Source organism: Cupressus sempervirens, chromosome 5 (genome assembly GCF_028749045.1).
Source record: "Cupressus sempervirens isolate cs-2001-9-10 chromosome 5, ASM2874904v1, whole genome shotgun sequence".
Classification (NCBI taxonomy): domain Eukaryota; kingdom Viridiplantae; phylum Streptophyta; class Pinopsida; order Cupressales; family Cupressaceae; genus Cupressus; species Cupressus sempervirens.
This window is the reverse complement of record NC_143122.1, coordinates 794,325,000-794,342,459: the sequence shown is the minus strand read 5'-3', so window position 1 is coordinate 794,342,459 and position 17,460 is coordinate 794,325,000.

The window sequence follows — 17,460 nt, the reverse complement described above, 5'->3', positions numbered from 1 at the left end:
CCAAATTGTTCATGGTTTGTATATTTTCAATTATTGTGTTGGTTTGATTTTTGGACTTAGGCCCCTCCAAGTTTGGGTTAAATTTGACAACTTCTTGGGCTGCCAAAAGTTTCAAGTTTTTGCAAAAAAAATTGTCTTGACATGTCATAGCCATTTCATCATTAATGATGTCATAATCATTGTTAGAGTCATCACTTAAGTGTATAGTACCTTCTTTTGTTCTTGATGTGTTAGGGTTGAAGGTACTTGTGTTCGGTTTGTTGAATTTGAAGGAGTGTGTTTTCTCATCTTCAGGTGTGGTTGGCACACTTCCACCTCTAGGTGGTATCGATACAAATATAGGTTCAAAGTTAGGATTCCATTGAACCATCCCATGTGTGGGGAAAGTGTTTGAAGGAAACCTCATTGTAGGTGCACTGTTTAGGGTTTGTTGTGTCATCTCTTGCAGATTGTGATCTTGCAGATACATGTTTAAAGGGTCCACAAGTACAAGTTGTATTATCTCGATTTGGTCTTCATCAACCATTTTTTGGCTTTTATTTCTCTTCTTTTGTCATGGATGAAGTTTTGGTTGTGTTGAGACCTGAGAAAACAAGGGTTGATAAAGTTCTTCAGGTCTCTAAGTTGACTATATCCTAGTGAGTGTTGGCATGATACCTTAGGATGCAGATGCAATGGTGGAAAACCTAAATGGACTCCCTACCTCCCAAGTGTGCACCTAAATACCAACTATGCTAAAATAGTACCAAGTGTGCCCTTGGTTCACTTTGGGCCATAAAGGTAAGCAGTTCATAAGTACGAGGTATGCAATTGGTAAATAGAGGTGCTAGGGTGCCTAAAAAGCAAAAAAGAATGATTTGAGTGTTTTGCAAGGTTTAGTGATGTAATGCAAGCTATGAAAGTGAAAATTAGGGTTTTGAAACCTAGGATGACATCCTTGATTACCAAGTGTGCTCTAAAACTATCAACTATGCATTGAAACTACCATCTACACACCTGAAGTGTGCAATTGGTAAAATAGGGGAAAACTTGGAAATCTAGAAGTGGATATGCAAGATATGAGTGTTTTTTGGATTTTCAAGTATTTAGGGATGTCATGAAACGTGAAGAAGTGCCAAATGACCTAGGGTTATGATATGAAAATTGAAAATGTCCTAGGTAAACTATGCAAATGCAAATGTAAAGTGACATTTTGAAATTTGACTAAATAAGATGAAATGACCCTAAGGTATGCAAAATGATGATTTGGGTTAGACCTTGGACTTGGTAATGATGCTAGAGGTTGGTGTATGCAAGGTGTACTATACAAGGGATGGTGTTTTAGGGTTGATAATGACATTTTGGATATGCAAAATTAGGGTAAGTGGTCAAGAAGACAATTTGGTTTGATAGACTAGTTGATAGGGTTTGATAGTGAAAATGATGCTAGGGTTTTGATCAATGCAAGATGAGGGGGATATGCCACTAAGGTAAGCAAAAATGACACTTAGGAAAAGTAGGAATGTAACAATGCAATGGAAAGGGTATATGCAAAGTTTTGAACTTAGGTAAAATCTTTGAAAGGTATTAACCTAAGAGTTTAATGTTGTGACTTTAGACTTTGGATCTTGACCAAAAAAAGAGACAAAAGTGAAAAGATCAAAATGAAAAATTCAATTCCACCTTGACATAGGTATGGTTTGAAAAAAGAAAATAATAAAGAAATGACAAAATGACAATGGTCAAGATCTAATATCCATTGACACAATGTAACACTCTAGGGTTTATACTTTTGTTTAAATTTTTGACTAAATTCAAAGGTTATTGGGTTCAAGATGACATTTAGGTTTCTCAAAATGGTGGTTATGCTGATTGGATATGCAATATGGACATGTCATAAGATCCAAAATGATTTTTTGGGTGCAAGATGTTGTTTTGGGTCACATGCAGGATGAAGTCCTATAGAGGCTTCTAAATGCAATTTTACGGTCCCAAAATGTAGTTTCGGGGCCCAAAATGGTCATACAGGTACCCAACTATGCTTTGAAAGCACAAAGTGTGGTATAATAGTACCAACTATGCCTATGGCATAGTTAGGGCTAGTTTGGGAACAATTTGTAGTTTTATGGAAGAGTTGGGAGACTGGGTTGAATGGTTGCTAATTCTGAGTTGGGTGAATGCCAAGTTGATATGCTAGAAAACTAGGATGTTGGGGTTGATGTTATGAATGGATAGGAGATGTAGAATGAATTTTATGAGCTAAGGAATGACATCCTAAGTGAAGAAAATGAAGGTTAGGAGATGCAAAAGGAAAATCAAGACATGTTGAGACAAGGGGACCTATCCAAGTACCTAAGGACACCTCTAAAGTCTCTAAATGTTGTTTGGAAGCCCAAACTGGGTCCTCAAACCAACAAGTGCACTCAAATAGTACCAATTATGCCTATGGTGTAGTTGGGGCTAGTTTGGCTGCAACTGGTAGTTTCAGGGTGCAGTTGGTAGACTAGGCTAAAACTAAGGCAATTTTAAGTGCTAGAGTTTCCAAATTGATGTCACAGTCAGCTAAACAATAGAAGACAATGCTAAGAACAGAATGAACATTTAGAATGACATTAGGATACCCAAAATGACAGTTAAAGTGTGCAAGATGAAGGTTGGGTATGCAAAGATGCAAGATGGAAGATGCAAAGTGCAAATTTTGAGGTTGAAATGCAAAGACTAAGGGATGTAGATTAAACCCTAATGAATGCAATATGAAAGATAAGGGATACTAAGTGAGGACTAAAAGGTGCAAGTATGAGGCTCAAAATAAGGTGAATGCAAGTGGGTTCTATGCAAGGATGAAATCTATGTTATGCCAAGCACATTTAGGATCACAAGTGGCCATGTTTTCCAAGTCTTGAATGTATTGGATCAAAGTTTGCGGAGTTTTGACAAAGGTTGTAATGTTTTTACAAGGTTCAAGGTGTAAATCTAAAAGTTCATTTTTATCCTGAATAATGTTTTACACAAACACAAGACACAATAAGACAAGAATAGCTATTGTTAAGAGTGAACAAACACACCACAACGTAGGCTTTAGGACTGTATCCACTAAACTCCTACTTGAACCAAAGTTTAGTTGTGCTTATCTAGAGTGGACAACTTAGGACCTTGGCACCACAAGATCCCCCTTATAGCACACTAATTTCTTGGTTCTACCAAGGTCCACTTCCCAAGGGGCATGACTTTCCAAGGGACTGTTGTCTCTACTAAGGATCACAAGAATGTAGGATGTCTTAATGGGTATGGGTGACCCCTTGAGCCAGTGGATAGAAAGGATTTTGGCCACTAAAACATGGTTTTTACTAAGGGAATTCCATTTGGAAAGTGAATGATAAACTTCCTCAGAAGGTCTCCCAGCCTTGAGAACTGGGGTTTGACACACCACAAGGGTACTATACGAGAGCTATCACATAGCAATACCACTAACATGGCTTTCACTATAATTGAGTTTTATATAGTAGCTAGAACATTGACTTGGCTTTTGGCCTATTACCACTCTGAAGTCATCCCCTAGCATATCCAATATCGGGTATCTTGGTCCAAGGCAAGCTTCCTATAGAAGTCACACAGATTTCTCTTACACCCAAGATCAATGAATGGTGAGGGGAGAGGATACATCCATGTAACCCCTAGGGTTTTAACACTATAGACATGCCAAGAAGAAAAGAAAAAGTTCATTTTATGCACCAAATGAAGTGTTATTTAATCTAGGAAATCCACACACATGGTTTTTACAAACACATAGGGTCTTCGGCAATGTCCTACAAACAAGCATTAATAGTTTTTAAGGATTATATCTTCATCCAACAATCACCACATGCTACAAACAAACCATCAATAACACAAAAACATCTACCCTAGGTCCTAGAAAGAAATAAAAATCCTAGATGCAGATTCTAAGTTATGTATGTGCTTTCCATGAACCATGTGCGCTCTAATAGAGCAGATTGCACCCTAGGATGCCAGAATGACCTAGGATGCCCCCAAGTCCTCTCAAACTGTGCTAAATGTGCCCATGGTGTACTTGGGGCCTAGAAGGGTGCAGTTGGTAGTTTTTGGGTACAGTTGGGAGGTCAGGGTGTACTTAGGGCCCAGAAGGGTGCAGTTGGTAGTTTCTGGGCACAGTTGGGAGGTCAATTATAAAGTGTGGGAAAATGGTGCCCAAACAAGACCCAAAAACTAAAATTTTAGAATCTACCCTACCAAGTGCACCTAGATAGTGCAAACTATTCCTATGGTGTAGTTGGGGCCTAGAAGGGAATATTTGGTAAGTTCTAATCATATTTGGTAATTTGAGAAAAATAGATGGGGGTTTTGGTGGCTCTTAGGCTCCTAAAACTACCTCCTAGGGGTCCCAAGTGCACCCTAATAGAGCAGACTGCACCCTAGGAAAACAAGTTAATAGAACATCTAAATGAGAGCATAAAATCATATTATTAGGCCCTGCTAGGTGTGATAAAGGAGAGAGAATAAGCGTTATATCCCTCCAAGTGAGCTCCTTCCTTGCACCTACATGCATAAAACAAGAAAACCCAATTTAGTTAAGTGTGATTCATGTCAGGTTCACCAATTGTAGGACAAGAAAATGGGCTAATGTCTAACATAATATGAGAAAATCACAAACTCAATAACAATACATTGACACCCTCTATTCTACCATCAAAAGCCAAATAAACAAAAAGGAAGCAACACAAAGTTAGAAACCCCCTCTTTCATTTGTAGCTCCCATGTCCTTATTTCTTCTCCATATGATGTAGCTCCAAATTGCATATAATGCACATAATTGGGGAAAAAAAGTGTTATGATAGCGATAATGCTATGAGAATACTAGAAGATGTGATATAAGTGTAAGAGAAAGAGTGAAAAATAAGAAGCTAGGGATTCAAGGACTCAAGGTTAGGAATCAAGGACCAGAAATGAGAGGAAGAATGCTCATTTTATAATCAACACACAAGGTGAGAGAATTGGATTTTTCACCCTTGAATATGTGACTTGGAAAGAGATTCCTTTGAGAAACTATGACACGTATGATACAAGATGCCAAATTTAAGATTGTATGATGCTTGGAAGTTAAACATGGCTAAATATGGAAGAGGATCTATGACGCGTCATATAACACCTCAAACCCACTTTAAGACAAGAATCTATGACAAGGAATCCAAATATGGATGTACATAAGGAATAAGAATATTGGATTATGACATATCTTAGCAAAGTGTCAATGGAGAATCAATGAGGTGTCATACCTATGTGTCATGATTATGTCAATACTGTGCAAAACATTTGAATTAAAAATACATTATTCCACACAAGTAGAAATTAGTAAAAATGGAATTAATGGTGGAAAATATGACTTAGGAAATTGTGAATTTCCATGGTTTGTAGAATGATGAATCAATTAATTAAAAAAATTAATTGATTGAGGATTGTAATTAGGAAGAATGATTAGTAAAATGACATAGGATTAAATTATGTGTTATTTAATCCTATAGAGAAAATTATTAACTGATTGGCCAATTTGATTAAATAAGTGTGATAGTATCCTTTGATGAAAATGCAAAAATTATTATGTGGATTGACTAGGATGATGATGGATAGACCAAAGCCATGGTCCAATTGATTGATTGATTATCAGGCCAAGGACACATGACATGAATTTAAGATATGTAACACTTAACCAATATCGTAAATGCTACAGGATCGAGACCGATTGATATGGTTGATCATGATAATATTGATGGATGCTATCAATATTATTAAAATAGTTTGATGATTTCATGATTTGGCACTAAGGAACACAACAATATCCATGATCAGATGACAATAATGATGGTTTTGACCTAACACTGAGAGCCATGATAGTACTAAGGTCAAATTGATAAGATTTGATAAATTGATAGGTTTTGAAGGAATGAAAGCCATAAAAATGCCTAGGATTGGACAAATGATGATAGGTCTAGCATGTTTGACACATTCTGAGTTGATTAGGACTAATTTTAGGTGATTTTGAGTTGATTTGGTGTGATTCTGAGTTGATTTGATGTGATTCTAAGTTGATTTGAAATGATTTCTAAATGACATGCAATTGATGTGAAAGAGGATATGAATGATGAAATATGATCAAGTTGGCCAAAAGATCTGAATTAGTGGAATGAAAAAATGGGATGAATTAGTATGAAATTGTGATGAAATCTTAGATGCGAACCATTTTTTAGCATCTACAGTTTGTTATAAATTTGGAAAGATATTCACTAATGTACACCATGGTATGGTATACCATATATATCTCCACCATGGAACCCTCAAGATATGCTCTTTATCAAACCAAGCCCTTCAATAATTTCAAGTGTCTCTCAACCATCCACATTAACCTAGTTGTTATAGGTCCACACAATTCAATCTCCTCAACTAGATGTATGAGGTAGTGTTCTATTGCATTAAAACAAGTTGAAGGTGGACACTTTTTCATTTCAGAAAAAAGATGAGTATTTTTTCTCTTCCAATGTTTTATGTCTTTTTTATCAAATTCTTTAGATGAAAATCACCAAGAAGATATTCATCATACAAAAACATATTAATGAGACTATACAAATATATATATATATATATATAATAAATTACAGAAAAATGAAAGGAAGACACAAAAATAATATCTATACAACAAATCTAAAAAATAACACTTCTAACCTCATGTATTTTCCAAAATCATATATAACTTGTTTGACACTCATTTTTTCAAAGTTATGTGGGAGAGATAGAAGTAGAACCTACTGCAATAATAATAAAATGATCTTTTAATATATTATAAAATAATATAATGAAAAGTACAAAAAGTTTTACAAATATATTATAAATAGAGAAGAACATGACTTAGCTTGATGAAGGTATGCCAATCATGCATTTTTAACCCTAACCCAAAATCACCTTTCTTTGATGTGAGACTGCTTACATTTGTAGCAAATTCTATGGAGAATTTAGTTTTTTGTATGGCTTCAAATATGGCATCAATTTGTTGTTGCATTAATAACCAAGGAATGGCACTCATATTAATTTGGTTTCCATTGTTATTTGATTCAATAAAAAAATTCAATGCATGATTGGATTCATGAATGTCATTATAAATTTTGATCATTTTTTCTTTGTTGCACCTTTGATCTAATATTTTCCATATTGTATCTATTACATTCTTTCCAATATGCATAGTCTCAAACAAATACATGATTAAGAGGTGCTTGTAGAATGACATCCTACTAAATTATCTTTTTAGTGCTTTTGGAAGTTTCTCATTAGTGCCTTGACAACTTTCACAAACATTAATTACATAATTAATAAACAAAAGACAGTATCAAAATATGAATTTCATACAAAAAACTACATCAAATAGAATGACAATACCTTGATCATTCATTCTATTATATTCCAAAATATGTCATCCCAAGCTTTAAGAAGCCCCCTCCCTCACAAGAGCCTACTATTGTAGCCCCTTCACCCCCTGTAAGAGAGAGTTGGACTAGTCATGAACCACCCAGACCTATCACTATTTCCCTATTTCTAGGTGGGCCAATTGTATGGACTCTTGATGGTCTGAGTATGGAGTTTCCGGAGGGTGAGTCCAAACTCACAAAGATTCCCTGCGAGGAGCTGCAGTCTGTTGAGGAGAACAAAGAGGAGACTACTGAGCCAAAGGAAGAGGACCCAACCCTCTTATCTAAAGATCTTCCCTCTTTTATTGAGGAAGAAGAAGAAGAAGACAATAAGGTTATTCCTCCCCTTGAGGAACAATTCGTGGCTTTTGAGCCCTTTCCAGTGAATAAGGATGTACTACTATAGAAGGAAGAGGATCATTTGCTACAACAGATAGCCCTCTATGATGTGGAGGATGGACAAGAAAGCCTCAAGGGTAGCTTTGTCCTTGAGGAGGAATGTGCTAACCTGCATGAGGTTGCCCCCCAACCTATGCATATTTTTGAAACTGTAATAGAGGAGATCAATGATGAGGATGATCTTTTGGATGAGTTGGATGCTCTCTGCTCTTCCATGGATATTGAATCAGTATCTCCTATATATGAGGAGCATGTTCAACAATAGCAACAAGTGGAAGGTCACACCATACCAGTAGATTCAAAGGAAGTGATTCATGAGCAGTATGAACAAGATGTGGAAAAAAATATAAAGGAGGAGCCACTTCCAAACTAGTTAAGGACTACCATTGCAAAGCACAGTCAAGCGGTCAAGGATGATTCCTCTAGACCTACACCATCAAGAGGATACCCCATAAGGTATCTAGCTCTACAAAAAATCTACAAGTTGCCCCCAATCATGGTCACTCCAGAGCATGAGGAAGATTATCAAAAAGAGGAGCAGGTATGTTTTGCTCCATAAGGAAACACCCTAATGTTGGAAAGCTTCACTATTTTCAACATTGGGAATGAGGTGTTCCATGCAGCAGTGTGCTTGTCATACCTATTGATTCACCTCACTACCATTATGCATGGAACAAGAAACCAATTGATAAGGAAGGGCAGCTATTTCAACAAACCAGTCAATGGGTTTGTTTGACCCCTCTCTTGTAAATATTTGGATATATTAGAGTAGTTTCCTTTTAATTATTTTCTAGCTTTCCAAGAAGTGCATGAGCACATGTATTTTGCAGAAGGTGTTTAGTCTCTGGTTTCAGTTTTAGAGGGTAGGTTTTCTAGATTTTTAGTGTTTTGTTGCTACAAAGGAAGGGTTAGGGTTTTATGGTGCACTGATCTATAGTTTTATGACTCTATAGCCCAATGGATGTTTTAGGCCATTAGTCATATGCATAGCTATCTTGCATCCCCTCTGAGTCACCAGAATTGTTACCCATTTTGCCCTCCTCGCCAAATTTTGAACTTCAAATGCTTGCCCCACCCAACGGCTAGTTCCCAAATTTAATATTTTTAAATGGCTTGGAAATATTAAAAAATAAGATGATAAAACCTTACATTTTATTCTATCAGCCTACAACTTTCTGTGCCGTCAGATCTTACCCAAATCTACGGTGGGCACTTTCTCACATTTCCCAAATACATGATCTTTAAACATTGTGAGAAAGCTCCTTAGCAACACGTGGTTTGGTGGGTCCTCGTTGTTCGGGTGGGTCCATTTTCTCTGAGCCATCATAGAGAAGGTGGACAGGTGGTTGGTTGAGCTGGCAATTATATTGGTGTCTACTTTCTCACATTCTGAGCTTCGTTAGACTTTCTGACAATGTGGGGAAGTGCTTTGGTGATGTGTGTCTAGATGACAGCATGATGGGTGTTGGCAGAGATTTAGAAGGAATAGATTTTGATCACCGACAAATCTTCACAGATACATGGTTGAGGATTCCCTAAAATATCAAGATGTGAGGGTTTTAATTATTGTGGACATGCCCCTTTGTGGCACATGTCCCATGACATCCCATGTTCCCACTTGCACTTCCCACTATCAGCTTTAAAGAGCTCAGTGGCTGGTGCATGCCTATAATATGAAGATGTGAAGATTTTAAGTAATGTGGGTATGTGCCCTTGTGACATGTGGAGGGATGACATCATGGGCCCACTTTTCTTAGAAGGTAAGGATAGCTCATCCTCCATGGCAGTTGTTAGGTGAGTTAGAGTATGAAGGTGGATCTCATTGGCCCATCTAGCTGACTTGCTTGCAATTCTATAGAGTTTTGATTACCGTTTGATGCAAATGAATCAAGGGTTGGCACTTCCCCACAATATCAAGATGCAAATTAGTTAAGTAATGCAAGAAAGCACCTTGCTACTATGTGTCCTCATGGGGTTAATTTTGTTCCAGGTGGTGCCAGTTGTTGCCAGGATAATTGTTGAGTCAGATGCTGAGTGTCTCATAGGCCCAAGAATTTTGAGGGGGCAAGCACAACTTTCTAAGGATCTTTCATGATCGTCGATCTTGTAGAGATCAACGATCAGGGCATTCCCACATTATGAAATCATGAGGGCTTTAAACATTGTAGGGAAGCCCCTTTGTGACATGTGTCCTTGTAGGCCTGGAGAGATATGTTACGGTTAGGCATTAACAGTTAGATGTTGGCAGGTATGTGACTATCATAGTCAGGCTTCTAAGGAGGTGACACAGTTAGTTTAAAAAGGATGGTCAACTTGGGAAGACTCTACTGTGTGGCAAAACAAATGAAATCATTAGTCCATGTGGCTCATCCCAGTGCTAGAATTTGGTTGACTTGCTGACCTTGCTGATTCACAAGCCAAAAATAGGGGAAATTTAGGTTTTTTGCGCAATCTGATCCCTATGATGATTTCCAACCACTTTTGAATGAATGTTGAATGTAGGAAAGCATTCTATCTCTCTCTAGTTGATCCATCTACCTATCTAGAATGATTTAATGGCATTATTTTTGTCTTCTTAGGTCCTTGTTCCAACCAAGATTAAATATCATTGCATCTGGATCCCCATGATTATTCTCTGCAAGACTTAATGGTAGGTAGTTGTGAAGTAATTTCAGTAAGAAGACATCCCAGTTATGCCTGAACTATAAAGGTAAATTTTGCAAAAACATTTCTGGTCAAACCCTTCTCTGATTTCTTTGATATTGCTCTGCAATTTCATGTGTAAATTCCCTTTGCCTCTAAATTGTATGGCATTCTACCTTATCTCCTTCAACCATTGATGTAAAGTGCAAGAACTATTTGCCTCTCATTGATGTTTTATGGATATCTACAATCTACATGATTGTATCTCTTCTGGCCTGTGAACGATAATATAAGTGAATCTTCTCTTTCCTTTTGTCATTCATCTAGGTTTTTTGATCTGCATGTGGTTGTTAGATTAAAACAAGTCTAAATGTGTATATCTTTTGGCATCATGATGGTTCAATAGTGTATTTATGGGCAGAGATTGGTTTGAACACTCTATTTTGGTGCATCACCCCCTTAGACTAAAATAGGTAGATTTGATTTCCATGCATTCCTTCTCCCTTTTCCTCTCCAAGAGTAGTTAGGTGCACTGTGATAATAAGAGGAAGTTGACCTTCTCCAAAGATTCAACCTCATAGTTCAAGTCCCATAGCTTGGAGGTTGTTTCCATGTTTCATAAGGTTGTCCTTAGGTAAGACTTTGGACAAGGGTGCAAACCTCTGTGACAACATTTTTTCGCATGCCTGGTGGGACAAAGAAGTCTCAACTATATAAGTTTGCTAGTTAGCCAATTGATGCTAATAAACTAAGGATTTGGGTGTTATTCTTAGTGTTACAAGACTTTCGAGGAATTCAATCAAACACCATGGCAACTCTAGTGCAAATCTACTAGTTTCAAACAGAAACAGTGCTAGTATGTACGGATCATCTTTGATCTTTTTGTGATTTTCAAGTTTTCTATGAGATTGCAACGTTTTATGAATCTTTCTCCATGGATGAAATTCATAGAAATAGTTATTATTCCCCCCCATATCATGAAAATTTTATTCCTCAACCTTCATATTTTCAATTTCAATCTCAACCCCAAGTTGCTTATAGCCAAGCCACTCAAAGCTATTACTCTCTTCCTATATCTTCTCCACCAGTCCCAACATCCCTATATGAGAAGCTTAAAGATATGATGTTGGAGTTACAAAGGTAGACTGACTACAAACTCTAGGAGAGTAGTATGAGAATAGACCAAAGGCTATGTGAACAAAATGAGTTGTTGTTAGACCTTGATAGGCAGCTTGATGAGGTTGCAAGGCAACAAGAACTTGAGAGACAATAGGAGGAGATGTCCTACCAAGCCTATCTCCAAAAAGAAGAAGAAGAGAAAGAGAGACTGAGACATTTTGAGGAGAACCTTGCAAGGCAAGTTGCTGCAGCAAGAGAGGAGGAAATGAGGCTCCAGTCAGCTCATTTTCAAGTCAAGGAGGCAGATACCCCCCACTCTCCAAAATATGTTATCCCAAGCTTTAAGAAGCCCCACCCTCATAAGAGCCTACTATTGTAGCCCCTTCACCCCTATAAGAGAGAGTTGGACTAGTCATGAACCCCCCAGACCTATCACTATTTTCATATTTCTAGGTGGGCCAGTTGTATGGACTCCTGATGGTCCAAGTATGGAGTTTCAGGAGGGTGAGTCCAAACTCACAAAGATTCCTTATGAGGAGCTATAGTCTGTTGAGGAGAACAAAGAGGAGACTGCTGAGCAAAAGGAAGAGGACCCAACCCTCTTATCTGAAGAGATTCCCTCTTTTATTGTGGAAGAGGAAGAAGACAATAAGGTTGTTCATCCCCTTGAGGAACAAGTCATGGCTTTTGAGCCCTTGCCAGTGAATGAGGATCTACTACTAGAGAAGGAAGAGGATCATTTGCTATAGTAGATAGCCCTCTATGATGTGGAGGATGGACAAGAAAGCCTCAAGGGTAGCTTTGTCCTTGAGGAGGAATGTGCTAACCTACATGAGGTTGCCCCCCAACCTATGCATATTTTTGAAACTGTAATAGAGGAGATCAATGACGAGGATGATCTTTTGGATGAGTTGGATGCTCTCTTCTCTTTCATGGATATTGAATCAGTATCTCCTATATATGAGGAGCATGTTCCACAATAGCAACAAATGGAAGGTCACACCATACCAGTAGATTCAAAGGAAGTGGTTCATGAGCAGTATGAAAAAGATGTGGAAAAAAATCAAAAGGAGGAATCACTTCCAAACCAGTTAAGGACTACCATTGTAGAGCATAGTGAAGTGGTCAAGGATGATTCCTCTGGCCCTACACCATTAAGAGGATGCCCCATAAGGTATCTAGCTCTGCAAAAAATCTACAAGTTGCCCCCAATCATGGTCACTCCAGAGCATGAGGAAGATTATCAAAAAGAGGAGCAGGTATGTTTTGCTCCACAAGGAAACACCCTGCTGTTGGAAAGCTTCACTATTTTCAACATTGGCAAGGAGGTGTTCCATGCAGCAGTGTGCTTGTCATACCTGTTGATTCACCTCACTGCCATTATGCATGGAACAAGAAACCAGTTGATAAGGAGGGGTAGCTATTTCAGAAAACTAGTCATTGGGTTTGCTTGACCCCTCTCTTGTAAATATTTTTATATGTTAGAGTAGTTTCCTTTCAGTTGTTTTCCATCTTTCCAAGAAGTGCACTAGCACATGTGTTTTGCAGAAGGTGTTCAGTCTCTGGTTTCAGTTTTAGAGGGTAGGTTTTCCATATTTTTAGTGTTTTACTGCTATAGAGGAAGGGTTAGAGTTTTATGGTGCACTGATCTACAATTTTATGACTCTATAGCCCAATGGATGTTTTAGGCCATTGGTCATATGCATAGCTGGCTTGCATCCCCTTTGAGTCGCCAGAATTGTTACCCATTTTGCCCTCCCCGCCAAATTTTGAACTTCAAATGTTTGCCCTGCCCAACGGCTAGTTCCCAAATTTAATATTTTTAAATGGCCTAGAAATATTTAAAAATAAGATGGTAAAACCTTACACTTTGTTCTATCAGCCTACTACTTTCTATGCCGTCAAATCTTACCCAGATCTACGGTGGGCACTTTCCCACATTTCCCAAATACACAATCTTTAAACATTGTGGGAAAGCCCCTTAGCGACATGTGGTTTGGTGGGTCCTCATTTTTCAAGTGGGTCATTTTCTCTGAGCTGTCATAGACAGGGTGGACAGGTGGCTGGCTGAGCTGGCAATTCTATTGGTGCCCACTTTCGCACATTCTGAGCTTTGTCAAACTTTTTGACAATGCGAGGAAGCACTTTGGTGACATGTGTCTTGATGATAGTATGATGGGTGTTCGCAGAGATTCAAAAGGCATAGGTTTTGATCACCGTCAGATCTTCAAAGATCCATAGCCGAGGCTTCCCCACAATATCAAGATGCAAGGGTTTTAAATATTGTGGGCATGCCCCTTTGTGACATCTGTCCCATGATGTCCCATGTTTCCACTTGTACTTCCCACTATCAGATTTAAAGAGATCAATGGTTGGTGCACGCCTGCAATATGAAGATGCAAGGATTTTAAGTAATGTGGGTATGAGCCCTTGCAACACGTGGAGGGACGATGGCATGAGCCTTCTTTTTTCAAAAGGTAAGGACAGCTCATCCTCCATGGCAGTTGTCAGGTGAGTCAGAGTATGAAGGCAGATCTCATTGGCCCATCTAGCTGACTTGGCTTGCAGTTCTACAGAGTTTTGATCACCTTTCGATGCAAATGAATCAAGGGTAGAAACTTCCCAACAATATCAAGATGCAAGGTAGTTAAGTAATGCGAGAAAGCAGCTTGCTACTGTGTGTCCTTGTGGCATCAATTTTGTTCTAGGTGGTGCCAGTTGTTGCCAAGATAATTGCTGAGTTGAATGTTGAGTGTCTCATGGGCCCAAAAATTTTGAAGGGGCAAGCACAACTTTCTGAGGATCTTTCACAATCGTCAATATTTTTGAGATCAACAATCAGGGCATTTCCACATTATGAAATCATGAGGGCTTTAAACATTGTGGGGAAGCCCCTTTGCGACATGTGTCCTTGCAAGTCGAGAGAGATATGTTGCGGCTAGGCATTAACAGTTAGATGTTGGCGAGTGTGTGACTGTCACAATCAGGGTTCTAAGGAGGTGGCACAATTAGTTTAAAAAGGATGGTCAACTTGGGAAGACTCTGTTGGGTGGCAAAATAAAATGAAATTATTGGTCCATGTGGCTTATCCCAGTGCTAGAATTCGATTGACTTGCTAACCTTGCTAATTCACAAGCCAAAAATAGGGGAAATCGAGGTTTTTTGCACAATCTAATCCCTATGATGATTTCGAACCACCTTTGAATGAATGTTGAGTGTAGGAAAGCATTCTATCTCTCTCTAGTTGATCCATCTACCTGTCTAGAATGATTTAATGGTACTGTTTCTATCTTCTCAGGTCCTTGTTCCAACCAAGATTAGATATTATTGCATCTAGATCTCCATGATTATTCTCTACAGGACTTAATGGTAGGTAGTTGCGAAGTAATTTTAATAAGAGGACATCCCACTTATGCCTCAACTATAAAGGAAGATTTTGTAAATTTTGTTTTGGTTAGACCCTTCTCTGATTTCTCTAATATTGCTCTGCAATTTCATGTGTAAATTCCCTTTGCCTCTGAACTGTATGGCATTTTGCCTTATCTCCTTCAACCATTGATGTAAAGTGCAAGAACTATTTGCCTCTCATTGGTGTTTTATGGATATCTGCATGACTATTTCTCTTCTGGCCTATGAATGATAATATAAGTGAATCTTCTCTTTCCTTGTGTCATTCATCTAGGTTTTCTGATCTGTGTGTGTTTGTTAGATTAAAACAAGTTTGAATGTGTATATCGTTTGGTGTCATGATGGTTCAATAGTGCATCTATGAGCAGAGATTGGTTTGAACACTCTATTTTGGTGCATCACCCCCTTAGACTAGAATAGGTAGATTTGATTTCCATGCATTCCTTCTCCCTTTTCCTCTCCAAGAGTAGTTAGGTGCACCCTGATAGTAAGAGGAAGTTGTCCTTTTCTGAAGATTCAACCTCATAGTTCAAGTCCCACAACTTGGAGGTTGTTTCCATGTTTCACAAGGTTGTCCTTAGGTAAGACTTTGGACAAGGGTGCAAACCTTTGTGGCAATAGGTAACAAACACTCACCTATCAACCTATGGAAACAAATTGTTAATATAAAGAACAGTACCTTAGCATACATGAGATTGCTACATTAGATATACCATTCATAACCTTAAATTTCACCAACAACAATATAGTTGAGAGAAGATTTATTTGGGAACCTTGGTATAGGGGCTTGTATTCCTTTTCAATTATAGGTATATCAAGGATTTCTTCACCATCATCATCAGATGTACAGTATCATCATCTTCATTTATTATGCCAATAATATCTTCTTCAACCATGTTCTCTAGCACATGATCAACAACATTGATACCAACATCATCAATTGTGTTCTCTACATTAGGATAATCTTCTTCCATGGGAGCATTACCTTCTACTTCAATATTCACACCTCCATGTTCCCACAATTACAAATCCACATTAACCAATGGAAAAAAATATTTTCCCCCTTCAATGTGATCATGTTGCCTAAAATGTCTCTCTGTTGTTGCAATTAGAATTCTTCGATTCTTTAGGCCCTTACATTTTTTTGTAGGGACAATAAAATTTTCCATCAGTTTTTCTTTTGAACTAAGACCACAATCTAGCAATTGTCTACTTATTTTGTTCTGGGTTCATATTGTTAGGCGTGGACTTTCTTCTATGGCAACTATTCAAGCTATAAAATTATATCAAATATAAACATAGAATCACTAGTAGTATCTTGTACATAATCAAAAATAATAAAATAGGAAAATATTACTATCTAATCAGAAATGGTGGCATCTAAATTTTATACATACATACATACATACATACATACATACATACATACATACATACATACATACATACATACATACATACATACATACATACATACATACATACATATATATATATATATATATATATATATATATATATATATATATATATGCAAACATAGAATCAAAATTTTATACATATTTGAATGTGAAGCTCATGAAACAAATATGAGGTAAAAAATATTTAACCTATTTGATATCCAACATATGAGTCGATGGTAAAACTCATATTGATATCAAATTTAGGAGTTGATGTTTATACTTATGGAAGATCTTCTTTGTAGGTTGGTTATCCATAACAAACATTCTTGTTTATGGTTTTTCTTTCTTTTCTTCTCCATTTAAGTTTGAAGAGTTGTTCATGAACATATTGGGTGGATTTTGCATCTTCGCTACAACTTAATGATTCTTATTGTACATTTGTCTCATGTGATGTACCATTGGGAATATGCATTGATGTTGTATGTATACTCCTTTACTCATTTTCTTGACCTTAAATAGGCTCAAACATGTTCAAGTCATATATGTCCAATCATAACTAGATAAGTTCTATATTAGATCATTCCTTGATCTATGCCAAGAGAATATTAATCTATAAATCAAATTTTCAGTATACTTATAGTTATATACATCGATTTGATTCCAATGTGAAAGACATAATATATTTGTTTGTGTTGAGGAAATGTGTATGTACTATGTGTTCATGTCTATCAGTTCATATAATAAACTAATATACACACATATGTACATATACAAATATGAACTATTTTATGTGATACAATTGCTTCTAGATTAGCCATAGCTAGAAATATACTAGCAGCAATTATTTTCTATATATATGCTAAAAATATATAAAAGGTGATAGGAGAAATGTTACAATATGTAGGGCTTAATATCAAACTATATATCGATTCTTACATATTGGTATAGTGGCGCAAATGATTTAATCAATTAATTACATTTTATGTAAAAGTCCAATGTTGTTAAATGGTAAATGATAAATTAAATCCATGCCAATAAAT